Source organism: Panthera tigris, chromosome B3 (assembly GCF_018350195.1).
Source record: "Panthera tigris isolate Pti1 chromosome B3, P.tigris_Pti1_mat1.1, whole genome shotgun sequence".
In the NCBI taxonomy this organism is placed as follows: Eukaryota; Metazoa; Chordata; class Mammalia; order Carnivora; family Felidae; genus Panthera; species Panthera tigris.
The window spans coordinates 143,474,158-143,493,659 of NC_056665.1; the positions used below are offsets into that span (position 1 = coordinate 143,474,158).

At 51.3% G+C, this 19,502-nt stretch overlaps 1 protein-coding gene across 5 annotated transcripts in view; it reads left to right on the forward strand.

The window, feature by feature from the left end:
* Positions 1-19,502, forward strand: part of TECPR2 (tectonin beta-propeller repeat containing 2) — a 106,414-nt gene that overhangs the window by 71,598 nt on the left and 15,314 nt on the right. Inside the window, exon 18 of one of the 5 annotated variants that reach the window (XR_006219114.1) lies at positions 9,204-9,437. The exons of the other annotated variants lie outside the window; for them this stretch is intronic. The gene's annotated coding sequence lies outside the window, so the exon portion shown is untranslated. The remainder of the gene's footprint in view (positions 1-9,203; positions 9,438-19,502) is intronic. 5 annotated transcript variants of the gene reach the window in all.

Here is a 19,502-nt window from a genome sequence, read left to right on the forward strand (position 1 = left end):
CTCCCAGGCACGGAATTTAGAGCCGAATGCATCGTTAGAGATGATCTGAGCCAACACTTAAGGTTTTTTTCTTCTCAGAATAAAAATATTTTGACTCTTTACAAAACGAACGTTGTGTTTTAACAAAATCAGGGGCGTCTGGCTGGCTCAGTCCAGTGAGTATGCGACCCTTGATCTCAAGATCGTGAGTTCAAGCCCCAAGTTGGATGTAGAGATTACTAATAAATAAATAAATAAGAATAAAATCAAGCAGTACCCAGAAGTACGGCAAAGAAAATAAAAGCCACTTCAGATCTTGTCAGCACCTTGTGAGTACCCCTCCTGGCTTGTTGAGTTCTGTGTCCCGTCCCCACCCCCACGGCATTTCAGCTTACCGTATGTTCCCAGTGTTTTTCTTTTCTACTTGACTCTTCCACCACTGATAACAGAAGCAGGGGTCTGATTTTAGTGCACTATTTAATTACCTTTAAAGATCTAACGGGCCTGGTTTAAACCTATACTAGGTTTAAAATGTATACTTAGGGGTCTGTGATTTCGTGACTTATCTGCTCCAACTCCTGCTAGGCCCTATTTTGTGAATTTGTTGGAAAAAACATGATGTTGCCATTTGCAGAGGCAGCAACGGGACAGTGGTTAGTCCTTAAACAGAAGAATGCTTAAATGGGGACAGGCAGGAAATCAGGTGTTTGGGTAAAGGCCCGCGTTCATGACTATCTATGTTTTGTGCATCATCAGCCCCCAGGGACAGAGTGATAGAAGTCGAGGGGCAAGTTGCAGGGCCATCTCTGAGGACCTCCAGTCCTCCCAGCAGACATGGGGCGTGTGCTGGGAGGCCCTATGGTTGGACCAGAGGTCGTGTTGGAGTTCGAGGTCCTGGCCACAGAGGCCCCGCGTCCCCACTGGTAGATGTTCCTCCCTCATGGAGTTAAGGGGAGGGTGCGTAGAATAATGTCCGATGGCACCTTGTGAATCAGAAAGCGCTGTGCAGACGTGAGGTGACATATGATGAACGAGGATGCGGGCTCACTTCTCTGCACGCAGTGGCGCAGCGGGAGCAGGTCACCCGGCAGAGGGGAGTTTGTCATCACTGGCCTTGCTGAGCGCTGCCTGTGCACAGTGATGAGCAGAGACAAGCCAGCGTGCAGCTCGCTTCGTTGGCGTTCTGAAGTTCTCTTTACGCGAGGCACCCTCTTGTTGCCTGAGCCCTTTGGTACGTCGCTGTTAGCACATTCCTTTTTTTTTTTCTAAGAGCTTTATATTATTTCTTTTAAGAGTTACAGTTCACCCTTTCATAGTGTAAAATTCGGGGGTTTTAGTATATTCAGGAAGTTGAGCAACACTTGCTACTACCCTATTCCAGAACTTTCTCATCACCCCAAAAAGAAATCACATACCCATGAGTAGTAATGGTAGGGTGGGTAGGTAGCCCATATCCTCTTCTGGAACCCCCACCCCCTCAGCCACTAATCTCCCTTCTATTTTTATGCCTTGGCCTATTCTGGATCTGTCTGTTCATATAATGGAATCGTACAATAAGTGGCCTTCTCTGCCATCTTTCACTTAGCGTCGTGCTTTCAAGTACTGTAGCACATTGTAGCATGTATCAGTGCTTCGTTCCCTTTTGTGACTAATATTTCGTCATGTGGATAGATGTGTAGTTTATCTGTTCGTCGGTTGGTGGACGCTCAGGGTGTTCCCACGTGTGGGCTGCCGTGAATAATACTTCATGTACGAGTGTTTGTGTGGACTTACGTTTTCCATTTGATAGAATGTGTAGATACCTTTAAAGGGAATTGCAGGGTCAGATGGTGAATGTACGTTTAAATGTTTAAGGAACTGGGGCACCTGGCTGGCTCAGTCGGTAGAGCATGTGTCTCTGGATCTCGGGATTGTGGGTTTGAGCCCCACATTGGGCGTAGAGATTACTTAAAAATAAAATTGAGTTAACGGACGAGCTGATTTCCACAGTGACTGCGTCATTTTGCCTTCCACCAGTAATGTATTAGAGTTCTCGTTTCTCCACATCCTTGCCAAAAAGTTTTTCTTGCCCAATGTTTTTATTCTAGCTATCCTAGTAGGCGTAAAAATGGCATCTCATGGTTTTGACTTGCATTTCCCTAAATGACTAATGATGTTGAAGATCTTTTCATGCACTTACTGGTCCTTTGTATATCTTCTTTGGAGAACTGTGTATTCACATTCTTTGCTCATTTTTCAACTGAGCTATTTATCTTTAAATTCTTGAGTTATAAGAGTTCTGTAGGTATTCTGGGTTCTAGACCCTTATCAGATACATGATTTACATATGCTTTCGGTGAGTTATGTGCTAACTGTTGTCTGATCCAAGGTCTTGAAGATTTGCATCTGTATTTTCTTTTAGACATCTTACAGTTCTAGCCCTTACATTTAGATGTTTGATTTATTTTCAGTTAATTTTCATATAGGGTACAAGGTGGGTGTCCAAATTCATTCCTATACACATGAATATCCAATTATACCAGCACCATTTGTTCTTTTTGATTCAATTATCATGAAGGGCTGTCAAAATCAATTCATCATAAATGGAAGGACTTTTTTACTTTAGTTCTATTTCAGTGATCTGTATGTCCGTCATCAGGCCAGTACCACATTGTCCTGATTACTTAGCTTTGTTGTAAATTTTGAAATCAGGAAGTGATTTTTCTTTTTCAAGATTGTTTTGGGGATACCTGGGTGGCTCAGCAGTTAAGCATCCAACTCTTGATTTCAGCTCAGGTCATGATTTCACAGTTCGTGGGTTTGAGCCCCGCCTTGGGCTCTACACTGGCAGTGTGGAGCCTGCTTGGGTCTCTCTCTCTCCTTCTCTCTCTGCCCTCTCCCACTTTCTCTGTCTGTTTATCTCTCTCAAAATAAATAAATAATACAAACTTTTTAAAAAATATTGTTTTTTTCTACTCTGGTCCTTTGCACATCCATATGAATTTTAGGATCAGTTTGTCAATTTCTGCAAAAAAAATGCTAACATTTTATAGGAATTGTGTTGAATCTGTAGATCACTTAGGGAAGCATTGCCATCTTCATAGTATTAAATCTTCCAATCCATGAACATGGGCTGTCTTTTTGTTTATTTAGATCTTCTTTAATTTCTTTCAGCAGTTTTGTGGTTTTCAGAGTATGTGTTTTTAACTACTTTTGTTAAATGTATTTCTAACTCATTTATTCTTTTTGAGACTACTATAAATGGAATTTTTTTAATGCTTATTTATTTTTGAGAGAGAAAGAGTGTGTGTCTGTGCAGGAGCGCATAAGCTGGGGAGGGGCAGAGAGAGAGACACACACAGAATCCGAAGCAGGCTCCAGGCTCTGAGCTGTCAGCACAGATCCTGATGTGGGGCTCAAACTCACAAATCACAAGATCATGACCTGAGCCGAAGTCAGATGCTTAACTGACTAAGCCACCCAGGCACCCCGGAATTGTTTTCTTAATTCCATTTTCAGTTTGTTTATTGCTAGTATAAGTTTCTGTATATTGATCTTGTATCTGGAAACCTTGCTAAACTTATTTTAGTTCTAATAACTTTTTTGTGGATTCCTTAGGATTTCTTATGTACAAAATCATGTCATCTACAAAGAGAGATAATTTTACTTCTTTTCCTATCTGGATGCCTTTTCTTTCCTTCTTTCTTTCTTTCTTTCTTTCTTTCTTTCTTTCTTTCTTTCTTTCTTTCTTTCTTTCTTTCTTTCTTTCTTTCTTTCTTTCTTAAATGCTTATTTATTTTTGAGAGAGAGACAGAGCACAAGCAGGGCAGGGGCAGAGAGAGAGAGGGAGACACAGAATCCAAAGCAGGCTCCAGGCTGTGAGTTGTCAGCACAGAGCCTGACGTGGGGCTTGAATCCACAAACTGTGAGATCATGACGTGAGCCAAAGTTGGACGTTTAACCAACTGAGCTACCCAGGCGCCCCATATTTCTTTTCTTGCTTAATTACCCTGACTAGAACCTTCTGTACGATATTGAGTAAAAGTGGCAGGAGTAGACACACTCGTTGTGTTCCTGATCATAGGGGGAAAGCATCTGGTCTTTCACTGTTAACTAATGATATTAACTGTGCATTTTTTACAGATGCCCTTTTCAGACTGAATAAGTTCCCTTTATTCCTAGTTTGTTGAATGTTTTTTTTTTTCCACGAAAGAATGTTGGTTATTGTCAAGTGCCTTTTCTGTATCTATTGAGATGATCATGTGTGTTTGCTCCTTTATTAATATGATGTTATATTGACTGACTTTTGTATGTTGAACCTTTTGTTTCTGGGATAAATCCCAGTTGGTCATGATATGTAATCTCTTGTATATGTTGCTGTATTTGGTCTGCTAGTATTTTGTCAGGGATTTTTGTGTCCTTATTCATGAGAGAGATTGGTCTTTGGTTTTCTTTTCTTGTCATGTGTTTGTCTGGTTTCGGTATCAGGGTAATGCTGGTCTCTTAGGATGAATCGAGAAGTGTTTCTTCCTCTTCTATATTTTGGAAGAGTTCCTGAAGGGTTAGTGCTGATTATTCTTAAAGCATTCTTACAGCTCCTCATTGTAAGCTTGGGCTTTTCTTTGTGAGATGTGTTTTGATTACTAATTCAGTCTCTTTACTTGTTTTAAGTCTATTCAGGGTTTTCTGTTTCTTCTCGATTCAGTTTGAGTAGTTTCTGCCTTTCTAGAAATTTGTTCATTTCATCTACATTACCTATTTTATTGGTGCCCAGTTGTTGATAGCATTCCCGTATCATCATTTCTATTTCTCTAAGGTTGGTATTTCTGTCTCCTCTTTCACTTCCGATTTTAGTAGTTTGAGTCTTCCCTCTTTTTTTGTTAGTATAGCTCAAAGTTTGTCAACTTTGTTGGTCTTTTCAAAAAACATCTTCTGGGGGCGCCTGGGTGGCTCAGCTGTTAAGTGTCTGACTTCCTTCAGCTCAGGTCATGATCTCACGGTTCATGAGTTTCAGTCCTACTTCAGGTGTGCCCCGCTTCTCTCCCTCTCTTTCTGCCCCTCACTCGATTGCACCCTGTCTCTTTCCCTCTTTCTCAAAAAAAAAAAAAAAATCTTTCAGTTTTGTTGATTTTTCCCTATTGTTTTTCTGTTCTTTACTTCATCTGTTTTCACTCTAATCTGTGTTCTTCTACAGCTTGTTGTGCACAGTGTTTTGCTTGCTAGTAATATTCTTTTGAGATTTCCAAGCGTTATTTGTCACATTTATTGTGTGCCTGGAGAAGGCATAGGTTTGCAGAGTCCCAGCACGGAGCCACGCCAGGGTCAGCAAAGGGCTGCTGAGGGGCAGAGCGAGGTCTGTGGGACGTGTGGTGGTGGAGGACGGTGTCGAGCCGGTCGGAGCACACTTGTGCCTTGCCTCAGACTCTTCCCATCAAGCCATAGGCCGGGATGTCAGAGAGCAGGGCCAGGCAGTGAGCTGCTGACAGTGGTAGGCTCCAGCCAGCCTTGCCCCCAGCTGGACACCTGTCTGCAGCCATGGGCCACTCGGGTACCTGGCTGAGTTACATCAAAGACTGTGGGAACCTGCAAATTGTCCTTTCTTTCTCCGTCTAGATTCTAGAATAGCCTCTGGGAAGCAGAGCTCAAATTGGGGAGAGAAAGCTGTACTTGGAGTGCTCTATTGATGAAAGTGATCAACAGCTTTACCCAGGAAAATGGCCAAATGGAGGAAATTCACATGAAAGGGCCTCAAAGCTGTGCTCTGAATAAAGTAGTGATTGCTAAATGGGCTGCGAAACACTAACTATTCCAAGTCGTTCCGCTGAACGGAGCCACATTTTCTGACTCAGTTAGCTTTAAGTGCTGGAGAAGAGATTCGCTTTCTGTGGAATTGGAAGATACAAAATGCTTTTCAGATTGGTTCCTGTGGGAAAAAAAATCAGACTTTACATCTGCGCAGGCTTTTATTCAACACCCTTTCCAGCCCTGACTTGCCAGAGTCCTGTCTTTAGTGCAGGACGTACAAGTCAGGAGCAGTCCCCGCCCCTTGGCAGAGGACGCATGTACTCGGGACAGTTGAGTGACTGTGTGGCCCCCAACCCTAGCGAGTGACCAAGTCTCCACGGGGACCCAGGCCCGCCGTGCTGTTACAGCCTGCAGGGACTGCTTCCCCCGGGCAGCTGGGACCGACCGACCGCTCAGCTACAGAGATCGAGGTGACCACGAGCCCTGTTGCTGGGTGCTCACCTCGGGCCACCCGTCCTCACAACATCCCCGTGATCATTTGTGTGCCCGTGTGGGAAACCCCAGCTCAGGGAGGACCAGAAAGTTGCCGGAGGCCTCACGGCTCACCTGTGGCATAGCTGGAATCCAGGTGTGTGTCACCCCAACTCGGTGTGGGGACCGAGCCTGGGCCCAGAACCGCGATCGCGGTGGTGTGCCTGAGGCTCTGTGACCTCACAGGCAGTGTTTCCAGACGAAGGCCCCCGCGTCCTGGAGCTGTAGAGGTCCCGAGGAGATGAGTGTGGCAGTAGGGAGGTGAGGCTTCACTAACAGGGTTTGGAAAGTCAGGACAATGGGGCACCTGGGGGGCTCAGTTGGTTAAGCCTCTGACTTGGGCTCAGGTCACGATCTCACAGTTCGTGGGTTCGAGCCCCGCGTCAGGCTCTGTGCTGACAGCTCAGAGCCTGGAGCCTGCTTCGGATTCCGTGTCTCCCTCCCTCTTGGCCCCTCCCCCACTCATGCACTCTCTCTCTCAAAAATAAACAATAAAAATTTAAAAAAAAAAAAAAGGACAATTTGGTTGAATCCCAGTATTGGAGTATAAATGGAGTTTACGTGTTTCGATCATAGTCAGCCTCTTCCTACTGTATTTTCTTTTCTTCAGTTCGTTCCTCCACTTGACCTTCTTGGTCTGCATGTAGGATGTGTTTGCAGTGGAAACGGTGGGGGGGGAACAGGTAGTAGCTGCTAAAGGACACAACGAAGTGAAGCAACGGAAATCCTCTGAGATCAGCAGCACTTAGGCCGTTTGCTTCCCGCTTTCGTCTCTGGTAAAAGCCTCCCTGCTGTAGTAGTTTTGGGGTGAAGTTTAACAAAGTACTCAAAACAAATGACTCAGTGTTCAGACTTACTAACATATGGAAGGATTTGGAGAAAATATTTATAGTTGTTTTTAGGATCTTTTTTTTTTTTAGCATTTTTGCTTTAGTTGGAGAATGTTCTGTCCAAGGTAGAAGGAGCACTAAAGCAAGCTCAGTGGGTGATGTGACATTTCGCGGTACTGTGGGCACCGACGGCCCTGGTAAAGGAAGGGGAGCATCCTGCTGTCCCCACCCTAGTTTGGCCCCACCTCTTCTTTCAGGCCAGTCTTCTTTACTGCATCACTCGCTCCCCTCCACCCCCAGGTCGCCTCTGCCTCCTGAGCAGACTCCGCCCTTCCCTGACCATGGGGTCCCCAGCCTCACGTGGAGGCTTAGGCCCGCCCAGCCCACCCTTCCTGTGTGGACCGCTCATCGGTTTGCAGGGGTCATTTACTCCGCCAGGAAAAGAGAGAGACTTGGGAAACCAAGACTGATAGGTCTGGCCAATGGCCAAAGTAACTTTTAAAACTTTTATTTTAAATTCAGCTGCTTCGGGTATTTTTGTCTGTATGAACAACAAAAACATAAAATAAGTATACAAGCATGATACCAGATAATACTCCTCTAAGAATTCTCTGCCCACAAGCTGCCAGTGGGGATGTGTAACTGCATGTAACCTTAAGCGTCGAGAACTTACGCATCGACAAGTTCACACCTGACAATAGGAAGACTTTCATTAGAGAAGGGTTAGCATTAGGGGCGCCTGGGTGGCTCAGTCGGTTGAGCGTCTGGCTCTTGATTTCGCCTCATGCCGTGATCTCATGGTTTGTGGGTTTAAGCCCCACATCGGGCTCTGTGCTGACGGTGCAGATCCCGCCTTGGGTCCTCTGTCCCACTTGCTCTATGCCCCTCCCCAGCTGGCACACGCACACGCGTGTGCTCTCTCTCTCAAAATAAATAAACAGACTTAAAAAAAAGAAGAAATGTCAGTTCAGGACAGCAGAGTGGAGAGCAGTTAGAGGAGTTTTCGTTGTCCTGACCCCTGACTGAAGGCACGGCTAAGTAGCCCCGATGACACTCTCACCCCTTTCACCATCTGGTGACACCCACCGACCTGGCACAGGTCAGTCAGCCGGGGGCGGATGGTGGGAGAAGGGGGGCATCCACACCCCAAAGCCAAGCTCTGTGGGTACAGCTGAGCGCCCGCTCCCAAGAGTTTTGGGGTGTTCTGATCGATGGCCGATGTCTCCTGAAATAAAATTGTTAGGAGGCCTTGGGGATAATGAAACCAGGTCCCTGTCATCTCATTTGGGAGGCGGGGGATTTGGCCCTGTCTGGTGCTAACACAAGACCATTCAGCAAGTTAGCCCCACCCCCAGCTGGGGCCTCCGCAGCACGGCCTGTCCCCCCGCCGCCCCCATGGCAGTGAGAGCGGTCATGCTCTGGGCTCTGGGACAAGGGCACAGAGCTCCACACGCCAGGCCAGCACGCGGAGCCCCTGTGTTTGATAAGGAGAAGAAACGCCATTGCCAGTTACATGTTTCGTGTCCAGGAGGTCTCTGCTCTGTGAGATTTGCTGTGACGGAGCGAGGCTGAATTGCGATGTGTCTATTCAGGGAAATCCGCCACAAGTCTTCCACGTCACTTCACAGAAGAGCTTTTATTCCCACCGAGAAATGCTCATATCCTAGCACGTTGCTGAGTAAAATGTCAGTTACAGACATGTTCAGTGGTTCTGTTGAAGTTGAAACAACGATGATGCGTACACTGAAAACTGCAAAGACACAGCGGGAGGATAATGGTGACGTCTGGGTGTAGCGCGCTATCATGACTGAGTTTTTCCTTCCCTTTGCTGAAAATCTGGCGATGAACGCGTACTACTTCTGGAGTGAGTACTTCACAACTCCGAATAGTCTGAATAAGGCTCAGTCTTGGGAAACAATCAAAAATGTTCCCAAAGCTACCGGTTGTTAACATCGTCTCTAGCGGTCAGTGTGAACTTGACTGTGCTCTGTTCACACGGCGAAGCTGTGAACGGTGGGTGAAGCAGGTGCGGCACCGGCCTTGTGGTAAAGAGCCCACTTAGCAAATTATGCCAGTGACGGTTATTATAAACAATCAAGGATGTACTTTGAAAGGCCGTTTAAAATCATGTTCTGGCAGGTACCGCTAAGGAGAATCATTCCAGGTGGAGCCGTGGCCCTAGCGGCTTTGGAGCTGGTCTTCGCCGCTTCCCGGAGGTGGTGTCCAGCTTCCTGTGCTGTGCCCCCTGTGTGCCCCCGAGGGTGCCCTGCCCCTCCCGGCAGCAGCACCCAGGGCCCCTCACACACACCCACGGACTGAGGTCTGTGTCTGCTGTGCTCACAAGGCTCAGAAAGGCCGTGCGGTACCGATTTGGTAAGAAACAAGAACACAAAATGATAAAATCCCACTAAATACCTAGAAAAAACTACAACAGGGATTGTTCTTTTTGATCCAGGGATTATGAGTGATGATAATAGTTTTCTCTGTTGTCTGTATTTTCCTCTGACGGGCAGGAAATCTGTTTTGTAGTCGGAGAGAATAGGGGTATTTTACAGAGGACCCAGACTTTGTGAGTCAGGTGCAGCCCCTCTGCTCCAGGACGCCCCCGCGGACATCCCTGGCCCATAGAAATCTGCATCCCTGGGGGTCTTTCCACCCCCCCGCCCCCACACACAAAGGATTTGGGGCCTGGAAGACTCGTAGCCCAGCCTCCCCATTCTGCAGGTGAGGAGAGGACAAGCCGGACGAAGCGAGGTCCCAGGGCTCGGGGGCTCAGTGACTCTGCCCAGACTCCTCAGCCTTGTCCTCATTGCAGGACGCCAGCCCTGTGCTCACAGAGCTTGCGTGAGCTGGGAGGAGGGGGCCGCCAGCTCCGAGGTGGCCGGGAGCCTCTCACAGAGACAGTGCTGGTGCGAGGACGTGACCGGGGCTGGCAGACTGGACAGAAGGGGTTGCCCGCCGAATGAACCGTGACATGTGAGCGTGACCACAGAGGCACCGTTGCGCTGGACCAGAGGGGGCCTGTCCCCATGCCCGGCCACCAGAGAGCTTGGGGCCAGGCCGAGTGGCCTGGTCAGGCTGTTTCAGGAAGGAGCCTGCTCGAGGCGGTGCCACAGTTCCCTGTGACCACGTGGTTGCAAGGCTGCAGCATAACGGCGGCGGGGGGTGGGGGGGGGTGCATCGCAGAAGTCAGATGGGCCTGGTCCGCAAGGGGGAGACAGCACCCCTGGGGTGGGGCAGGGCTCCCCTCCACCCCCTGGGAGCTTGGATGTCAAGGGCAGGGGAAAGGGTGCCGGCAGTCACCAGGCCCTGTCTCCGCATTCATGCCCGGTGCCTTGAGTGATGGTCAGCCCTGGGGCCCAGGGCCCAGGTCCCACCTGCAGTGCTGGCCTGGATCCCAGGACTGTGGGCCTCATTTGGGAAACAGGTTGGCATGTTCCTAAAATTTCCACCAGACACCTCCGCTCCTGGCAGGAAAGATTTTGTATGAGTCAGGCCGTGGCCAAAGGCAGGGGTGGAAGAGAAGCTGGAATGGGGGACCCGGTCCCAAGCAGGCAGTCACCCTCCATCGGACCCTCTCATGGCGCAGATGCTTTGCAGGGAGGGGACGCACAGGCTGCAGCACCGGACAACCTGCTGTGAAGCCTGAACCAGGGCCCTCGGTCCACAGCCCTGCACTGTAGGGTGGTGGTGGGGACCGCAGCACCTGCTGGAACTGGGTGACAGGATAAAAAGGAGTGATCGCAGTATCGCAGAGGAGCCCGCCCCATCGCTGTTGTCCTGAGCGACAGGCCAATGGCAGACGGTACCTCCTGTATGGCTCCAGTTGTATGAAATCCTAGGATGGGTCGGACAGATGGATCGTGATGGCAGGAATCGCATCCGTGGTTGCCTGGGGGGCCGGGGTGGGGGGGTGGATGGCTGCCAGCGGCTTGAGGCTGCTTCCCCAGGGATGACCATTGTCAAACTATGGTTCGTACACCTGCTGTGTGTTAACTTTACCTCAAGAGAAAGCTGTAAACACATACTGGCTTTAGTTGATGATTTGCATGTTGAAGTATCCAGGGGAAACTCTGCTGATGTCTGCAGCTCTCTTTGAAGCACATCCAGAACAAGATGGTTTGCCGGGTAGATAGACAGGTGGACACGTGAAGAGGCACGCACGGTGAAGTGTTATTGGTAGTGAGTGTGGGGGTGTTTCCTGTAGAAGTCTTTTGGGTTTTTGGTACGTTCCAAAATTGCCATAATAATGCTTGGGTAGGGGAGATTCGATCCCGTGTATGAAGTAACTGGTAATTCATCTCCTTTACTTTCCAGCAGAATCAGGATAGCAAAAAACAAAACAAACCTAAAACAGTCCTTCAAGATACTTCTCTGTGTGGAGGAAATACTTACCTCCCAGAGTAGGGACTCAGGGGACCCAAGTTACGTGGCCATAATAATGAGTAATATTGCCTCCCTCTGAAATCCCTGTTTTGTCCCAGCAGGGAGCACGATCTCCCTGTCACGTCCTTCCACCGACGTGCTCACGCTGTCTCAGACACCTGCTGCCTCGCACGTGGTCTGACCTCTGTGAACACTGAATGAGCTCTAGAATATTGTCTTTCAGATGCTCATCTTCTAGCAAGACAGACAGCTGACACAGTCCTCTTGAGTTAAAATACCTTGCACACTGCGTGCACACGGGAGGCACAGTCCACATAACCACAGGAATCATCACTTGGAATTGAAATAGGAAGCTTTAGACCAGTTACATGGACTTCTGCTTCCAATCAAAACAGAGTAATAGGAACCAGATTTACCCTCCTGCCTGAAACAACAAAAATTCCAGACAAATTATATGAAACGGTGGTTTTCAAGACATTGGACATCAGACAACAAAGAACAGTGGTCCCTGACAAATAGGAAACAAACGAGGTGACCCCTATAGTTGCCAGGCTGTTGCATGGGCAGGGGGACCCCAGGTAGGGGCTAGCAGAGCGCAGCCTGCCCCTTGAGTTGAGGGCATAGCTCTGGGCAGGTGAGAGGCCAAGGAGGCAGGAACCTGGGGGAGGACTAGAGAGCTGCAGAGGCCCCACAGGGGCTCATGCGCAGAAACACACGTGTGAAGAAACAACGCGGGGCCAGCGAGAGAGCCACCTGTAAACATCAGAGGGGACATGCCTGGGAACTCGGCAGAGCCAGGAGTAGTTCCTGATCGCACCATCCCAAGTGCAAAACCTCCTGAGCCCTAGCTATCCTTAATTGGGTCATATCCCAAGAGCATGTGGCCCCAGTGATGGGACAAAATCAGCCCTGTACTGAATATAATTCTAATACTGGTGACCAGAGCTTAAAAGCAAGACCTAGGGGTGCCTGGGTAACTCCGTTGAGCATCCGACTCTTGATTTTGGCTCAGGGCATGATCCCAGGGTTGTGGGATCGAGCCCCGAGTTGGGCTCCGTGCTGAGCATGAAGCCTGCTTGGGATGCTCTAGCTCTCTCTCTCTCTCTCTCTCCAGCCTTCTCACTCAGTCGCTCTCTTTCTCTTTCTCTTTCAAATAAAATAAAATTAAAAAACCAAGATCTAGAAGGATCAAACTGTTTCTAAGTAAATTAGCAGCATCCCAGAACAAAGCTCAAGAATATTTATAAATCATGAAAACATCCAGCACCAATAAGGTAAAATTCACATGATCTTAAATCCAATCAGAACTCACCAGGCAGGCAGAGAAACAGGAAAATATCGCCTACAGTGAAGGGAAGTAAATCTACCAATGGAAACTGACCCAGAAAGGATACAGATGATAAAATTCATAGTCAGGGATTAAAACAGGTGTTATAACTTTACTCTTTATGTTCCAGAAACTGGGGGAAAGATTGCATACATTAAGTAGAAAAATGGGAACTATAAAAAAAGACCTAGATCAAACTTGCAGGGATAAAAATTATAATGTCTGAGATTTAAAATACCCTGGATGACATTAGTGTAGACATTGCAGAAGAAAAGATTGGGGAACTCAAAGACACAGGAATAAAACCATCCAATTAAAAAAAAAAAAAAATTTTTTTTTTTCAAGGAGGGGGTGGGCACCTGGGTGGCTCAGTTGGGTAAACATCCAACTTCTGCTCAGGTCACGATCTCACAGTTCGTGGGTTCAAGCCCCATGTCAGGCTCTGTGCTGACAGCTCAGAGCCTGGAGCCTGCTTTGGATTCTGTGTCTTCCTCTCTCTCTGGTCCTCTCCTCCCTCTCTCCCCCCGCCTCAAAAATAATCATTAACATTTTTTTCAAAAAAATCCAAACTACATCACGGAGAGAAAAAAAGACTGGGGAAAAACTCAGAGCCAAGTGAGCATGGGACAGCCTCATGTGGCGTGGTTCAAATGCAGCCCAGTCCTGAGGCGAAAGAGGGGCGAGGGTGACAGGAAAAATACCAGAAGAAATATGGCCAAAGGGTTTCCAGATCTGATGAAGTAATTTTGTTGGGGGAAGAAGCCAGACAGAAAAGAGTGCATATTATATGATTAATTTATGTAAAACTTAGAGAATGCGGACTTTTGTAACAGAGAGCAGTGGTTGCTTGGGGATTGGTGAGGGCCGCGGGGTTGGGAGGGTCAAGCAGCGTGGGGATGGTCTCTTGAGTGCACACAAATGTCACTTTTCAGGTTGGACACTTTAAGTGTGTGCATTTTATGTGTGTCCGTCATACCTCTGTGAGCTGTCCAAAAATTGTGTCGAACAGTAAGGAAACATAAACGGGAAGGCAGTCACTACGTTGTGTTGGGTGTTGCAGAGGGAACGAACGTGCATGGAGATGTCTCTGCTGGTGAGATCAGCGATGAATGACCAGAAAAAGAGGGTGCCACAGGTTACGAGAGCGAACACGAAACACCGATCACCCACGGTCGCCATCCGTGGTTCCCGTGGACGGTGCCGTCTTCGAACTGGGCCCTGAGATGGTGGGCATTTCCAGTGACCGGCCAGTCACGGGTTTGGCTGGTGTCTCTGAGGAGGGAAAAGCTTCGCACAGGACAGTTCGTGGTTGGGGACCGTGTGTCTTGTGCTTCTCAGCACCAAATACTGGTATCAGCCAAATGAGACCTGGGAGCATAGGAGGCAGGAAAGGTATCACATAAAGAGAGGGCTCGGGATGCCCACTGGCCCAGGTTTGGGCAGGAGCTGAATGAGGAAGGGGAGCCGTGAGCCGTGGAAGTTCTGTGGTCCGTCGGTGGGTCTGCTGTGCGCACCGTGCGATCCAAGGCTGAGGCAGAATACAGGTGGAGCTCCTGCCACCGGTGTTTTTGGGTAAAGGAAGCCGAGCGACGTTGCGGTCCGGGCGTTCCCTCGGTGACTGGATCGGTCCCCCCTGCGTGTACCTGCTGGCCCTGGTGGTGACCCCGCTCAGGTCCTGCCGAGCCAGCAGTGCTGTGTCCGCCGTGCTGCAGGAGCCTTCGCTCCCAGCTGGCAGGCACACGAGTGCCTTGGACAGACAGGGCGGGAAGCGGCCAGAGCCCCGCCAACCAGGACCTTCCCCACGAGAGCCAGAGCCCGGTTCCTGAAATCAAAAGAACCTGAACGAATACTTCTTTTTTTCCATGAGACCAAGTGACCTTGGGAGAGTTGCCCAAACTCACTGGCCCTTCATTTCGTGACCAGTAAAGCGGAGAGTCCGCTCCCCCTGAGGACCATCTGGAGGCATGTATTCAGAGGTCCACACATAGGTACCTCCGCTGGAGATGAACGCAGCAGGGCTGGAGTGGGGCTCAGACGTCTCAGTTGGTTGCTTTGAATCAACGTCACACACATAAGTGCAGAAGTTAACGCGTCGGCTGGGCCCACAGGGTGTGCTACAAGAAACACGCCTCCCCACCCACTCTCCCCTCTCTGGGAGCCGCTTTCTTGTAGCTTCATATCCCTGAAGGACTGCCTAGGGAGCGGTTTCTGGATCCTTCTGGTTCTGTTTTCAGTTGACTCCCTGCTGGGAGAGAAGGATGCAGAGCAGTTCATGATCTTGTGCCCCCGCCCGCCTGCCTGCCACAGTGCCAGCATCCACAGTGCCTGGGGAAGGGGATGTGCTCCTCACAAGTAGCCTCCACTACGTTTCCCGTCTGGAGGACTCTCTTTTCCCTGGACTTGCTCATGGTCACGATTTGCCATCTTGGTTTTACATATCCAGCCCCAGGCTCTGCCAGCTGTCTCCACTGTCCGTGCTCGAGGGCACATCAGGTGCCACCCAGGCCCTCCTCTTGGAGAGGTGTCTCCTGGAGGCTTTGGCCGGCCCCAGTCTGGCCTGGTCACCCAGTCTACCTGGGATTGCCCTTCAACCCTGCCTTCCATGTTGGGTCCTCTCTCTCCTGGACCCCCTGTCTTCCTCTTCCTTTGTTTTGGTGAGCTTCATCCTCCCGTCAGTTCCTGAGAACGGCTCATGGTACGTAACTTGAAAGTCTTTGGCCCAACTGGCAGTCGGCCTTGGCTGAGCAGAGCAGCCTGGGTTGGAAACTGTTTTCTTGTAGAATTTCGAAGGGTTTTCTCCACCATCTCCTGCTGTCCAGCATTGCTGTTGAGAAGTCTGAGCCGTTTTGATCCCTGATCCTTGATATCTGACCTGCCTTTCTCTCTAGAAGTTTGTAAGATCTCTTTGTTCCCAGTGTTCCCAGAACAGATAGTGATATGCCCCGGGGAGGGCCTAGTTCAGCCTCTGTGCTAATGAGCCTGGAGTTTGTGACCTGCTGCCCTCTGGCCATCGGCTTCCTGCCTCTGCCTGTCTCATTCTCTGTGCTCTCTGGGGTTCCTGCTTATGTGCCGGGGGCTTTCCTAAACTGGCCCCACTTTTCTTCCCTTTCTCTCCCGTTTTTTCTTCCTACACTTTTGTCCTACTTTCTAGAAGACATTCTCAGCTCTAGCCTGCAGTCTCTCCGTCGGATGATATTGTGGTCTCGTTTTCAGTTCCTGGAAGTCCCTGTCGCTGTTTCCTGCTGTCGAGCCTGCTTTCGCTCCCCTCCGAGGAGGTTTTTGAAGTTTCCTCTCCTCTGTGGTCTCCACGCCCCAGAGTTGCCTGTTCTCTGCGTCTGTCTCGTCTTCTCCGCGGCAGAGGCTTGCCTTAGATGCTGGCGGTCTTGGTTCTGAGAGAGGGGCACATGCCGCTGGGCGCCCTGCGAGCGTGCCAGGAGCTTGTTCCCTGGGCGCCCCGCCCCGCATGGTGGCCCGGCTCGGCTGTTTTGCCGGGGTCCCCGCGGTCAGTTGCTGTCGGCCTTCCTGCCCCACTAAGGTCGTTCCTGCTCCCTGCACGCGTTCCTAACTCCAGGGTGACAGGCCGCCTGCCCCGTGTGTTGCAGAGGGAGTGCGTTCACCCTGCTGCCACGGCCCAGGAGGCTGTGGGTTTTGAAGCTCCGAGGCGGATTCTCACATACCTGCTGCTGAGAACCCGGGGGAGGTTCTCTGCTCTGCTCCACTCTCCGTGGTCCAGCCCTCGGGATGCCCACGTCCCCCGTCCCCTCTCCTGAGCCGTCAGAAATCTGAGTGGTGCTCAGGGGTGGGTGGGGCTCCCTTTATACATCCCGGATTGGGGCGGGGACTCAGCAGAGCCGCCCACAAGTGCAGGCGGGAGGCCTCCACTCATGGTGTCCCATGTCGTTGGACACAACAGCCCCAGTTTGAGAAAGACTGAATTTTGGGCCACTTTCTTTCTTTTCTTCCCCATGTTGTCCTTGCTCCCGTAGCTCCTTTGAACAGGACTTGTGTTTGAGCTCCCCTAACACCGTTGCTAAGAAATGTTACTCTTCTCTGGGAAGCCGAGTCTCCGCCTTTCCCCTCATTCTGGAAGGCTGCGATTCCCCATAAAGGACTGCCAGGTACCGTGGGCTGCCCGGACCCGCGGCAGCCCCCTTGTCCGTCTCCACCATACATGTGACTGCTGGTGAAAACACGGACCCAGGGACCCTTTCCCATGTCCCAGCCTGACAGGCGTGTGCCCCATACAGCTGTGAGCATCAGGAAGGGCCTGCAGGCCCCCGGGTCGCCTCCAGGGACCTTTCCCGTCCCGGCATCACTCCTCCGGAGGGCTGGGCCCGGAATCTGCTACGCGGGACCGGGCATTCCTTTGAGTGGCTGCCGTGACGTCAGCTCTCAGAGACACGTGGGGACCCGTGCAGCTGGAATCAAGTTCCCGCAGCCTTCTTGCATCACTACGGCCTGGAGCCCTGATGCTCACCACGGCACAGTCGTCAGGCTGGTGTCTGACAGGGCTTCGAGTGGTGGACAGGAAGATCAGCCACGGTCGGTGTCACCAGCCCCCTCCCAGGAGGAACAGAGCATGAGCCCTGTCCAGGATGCCTGTCCCCGAGCGCTTTGGATTCATTCACACATCCCCCTGCTGCCAGCAGATGCTGGGTTTACTGGACTCCAAGCCACACTTCCAACCGGATGCAGAGGGGGGTGTGGGAAGTCTCTGGAGCCGGTGCAGGAGTCACGGGGGAGAGGGCCTCTGGCTTTGCAGTCGGCCGGCCAGGAGAGAGGATCAGGGGAGCTCTTCTCCCGTCCGGAACTTGGAACCAGCCTCTGGTAGCCTCACTTAGCTAGGACAGCAATTTCCAAGCATTTTTAGCGGCGGAACTCATTCTTCAAATAAAATCTTACACTTAAGCCCGATTTGTGCAACAAATAGCAGCAGGGCTGCTCCCGTGAAACTGCCCGTGATGCGTGGGCTCTGCAGGCCTCGGGTGGAAGATCTCACGTCCCTGAGGCAGTGAGGACAGAGGGCTCGGCACAGCGGGCCCCGCGGCAGCCCGAGTCAGCTGTGCCCCAGCCTCAGAGCTCGCAAACTCAGAGTCAGGAGCGTGGCAGCTCGCATGGCTCCCTCTCCGACTGAGGACCCAGAGCCCGAGGGGCAGGGGATCGGTCCTGGGTCACAGCGGAGTCCGAGGCAAAAGACAGCAGGCTCCGGCCCTCAGCCGCCTCGAGAGTCTGATGGTGCTTTAAATCGGGGCCTGTTAACGTCGGTGTCTGGTTTTCAAGCCTATCTGAGCTTAGAAGGAACAGACCAGACGCAGGGAGAGAATCTGCAACAGGGGAGGACACAGAAGACCGAAAGCAAGCACACAAGTCAGAGCAAGACCGCGGGGGCCGCGCGGCTGGGGAGCGGACGGGCCCGACGGCTTCACTGCAGCAGCGCGGGCCCCAGGAAGAGTGGGGTCCACCCGCACAGCGCAGATGCGGCTCGCTGAGACGGGTGTCGGGAAGCGAAGGGATGTCTGGATGGTGTGGCGGCAGGGTTTGTGCCCTCACGGGGCGTCTTCCGGTGGGCCGCTGCCGGGCTGGCTCTCTGATCAGTGCGCCTCCATGTTCCCAAAACGTCCCCGCTGAATTTTATCCGGGTCCTCATAAGGCCCGCACCTAAGTGATCTGTCTAGAAGAATACTTCCTTTGGCTGTGAAACTTTCAGGTTTTTTTCCTCTTACCCTGGGTTTATTTCCATTCTGGCTGAGGGACGGGTGCGGGCGCATGTTGCGAGCACGCGTGTGTGAGTGGCTGTGTGTGTGTGGCGTGTGCACACACGTGTGAGCACTCCTTAGGGTAGAGGCACACCTGCCAGAAGCGTAGAGAACTCTGACCTGAGCCCCAGGCCCCTGAGCTCTGGGAGCAGCTCCGCCGTAGGCCCTCACCCTGACCTTCAGCACGGATTTCATTATCAGTTTGCTTGCCCAGAATATGAGGTTACATTGGCCTCCCAGGTCCCTTCCAGCCCAAAATCGTTGGAGTGAGCCCTTAAACAGAAAAGCCAGAGTCTTTGTTAGCAAGGGGCATTGTTTCTGTGGAGCCTGGAGTTAGCTGCACCGCCCTCCCCCTCTGCCGGGGGCTTGCTGTCCCCCGAATGCCAAGTTCATGAACAGTTCCTGGGCAGGGGCTCTGTGACACGCGGTGACGTGTGGAGCGCTGTAGGCTGTGAAGAGGAAAGCTTGTCCAGTTCCCTCTGCGCCTGCCCAGGCCAGAGGAGTGAAGTGTGGGGGGCGTGTTGGATGGGGGCCCCTTAGGGCTGGCCGATGGGGGCGGGCCGTCTGTCAGAAGGTTCTTGCAGCAGGCAGTTTGCAGGCTGGGCTTTGCAGAGCAGGGAGGGCTCTGGTGCACACTCCCGGTGGGGGCCGGGTAAGGTCATGTGAGCACGCTGAGAAGGGGGGTGACGTAGCCCCAGCGGTGTGGGGCCAGGGGGGTGCTGCCTGCTGGTGAGGGTGCACACAGCCCCCCGAGGAGGCCCCGGGAGCAGTCCAGGCAGCACACCATGGGGCTGGGGCTGGGTGCCTTCACACAAAGAACGACTGCTCAGAAGGAGGCTCCTGTGTGCCAGGCGCCGAGCCCGGGCACCGGGCAGGCAGGCACGGTCCTGCCTTCAGGGAGCTCACGGACCCGTAAAATTGGATGGAAACCCAACTCTGCAGCGAGTTGCCGGGTGAGAGTGTGGTTGC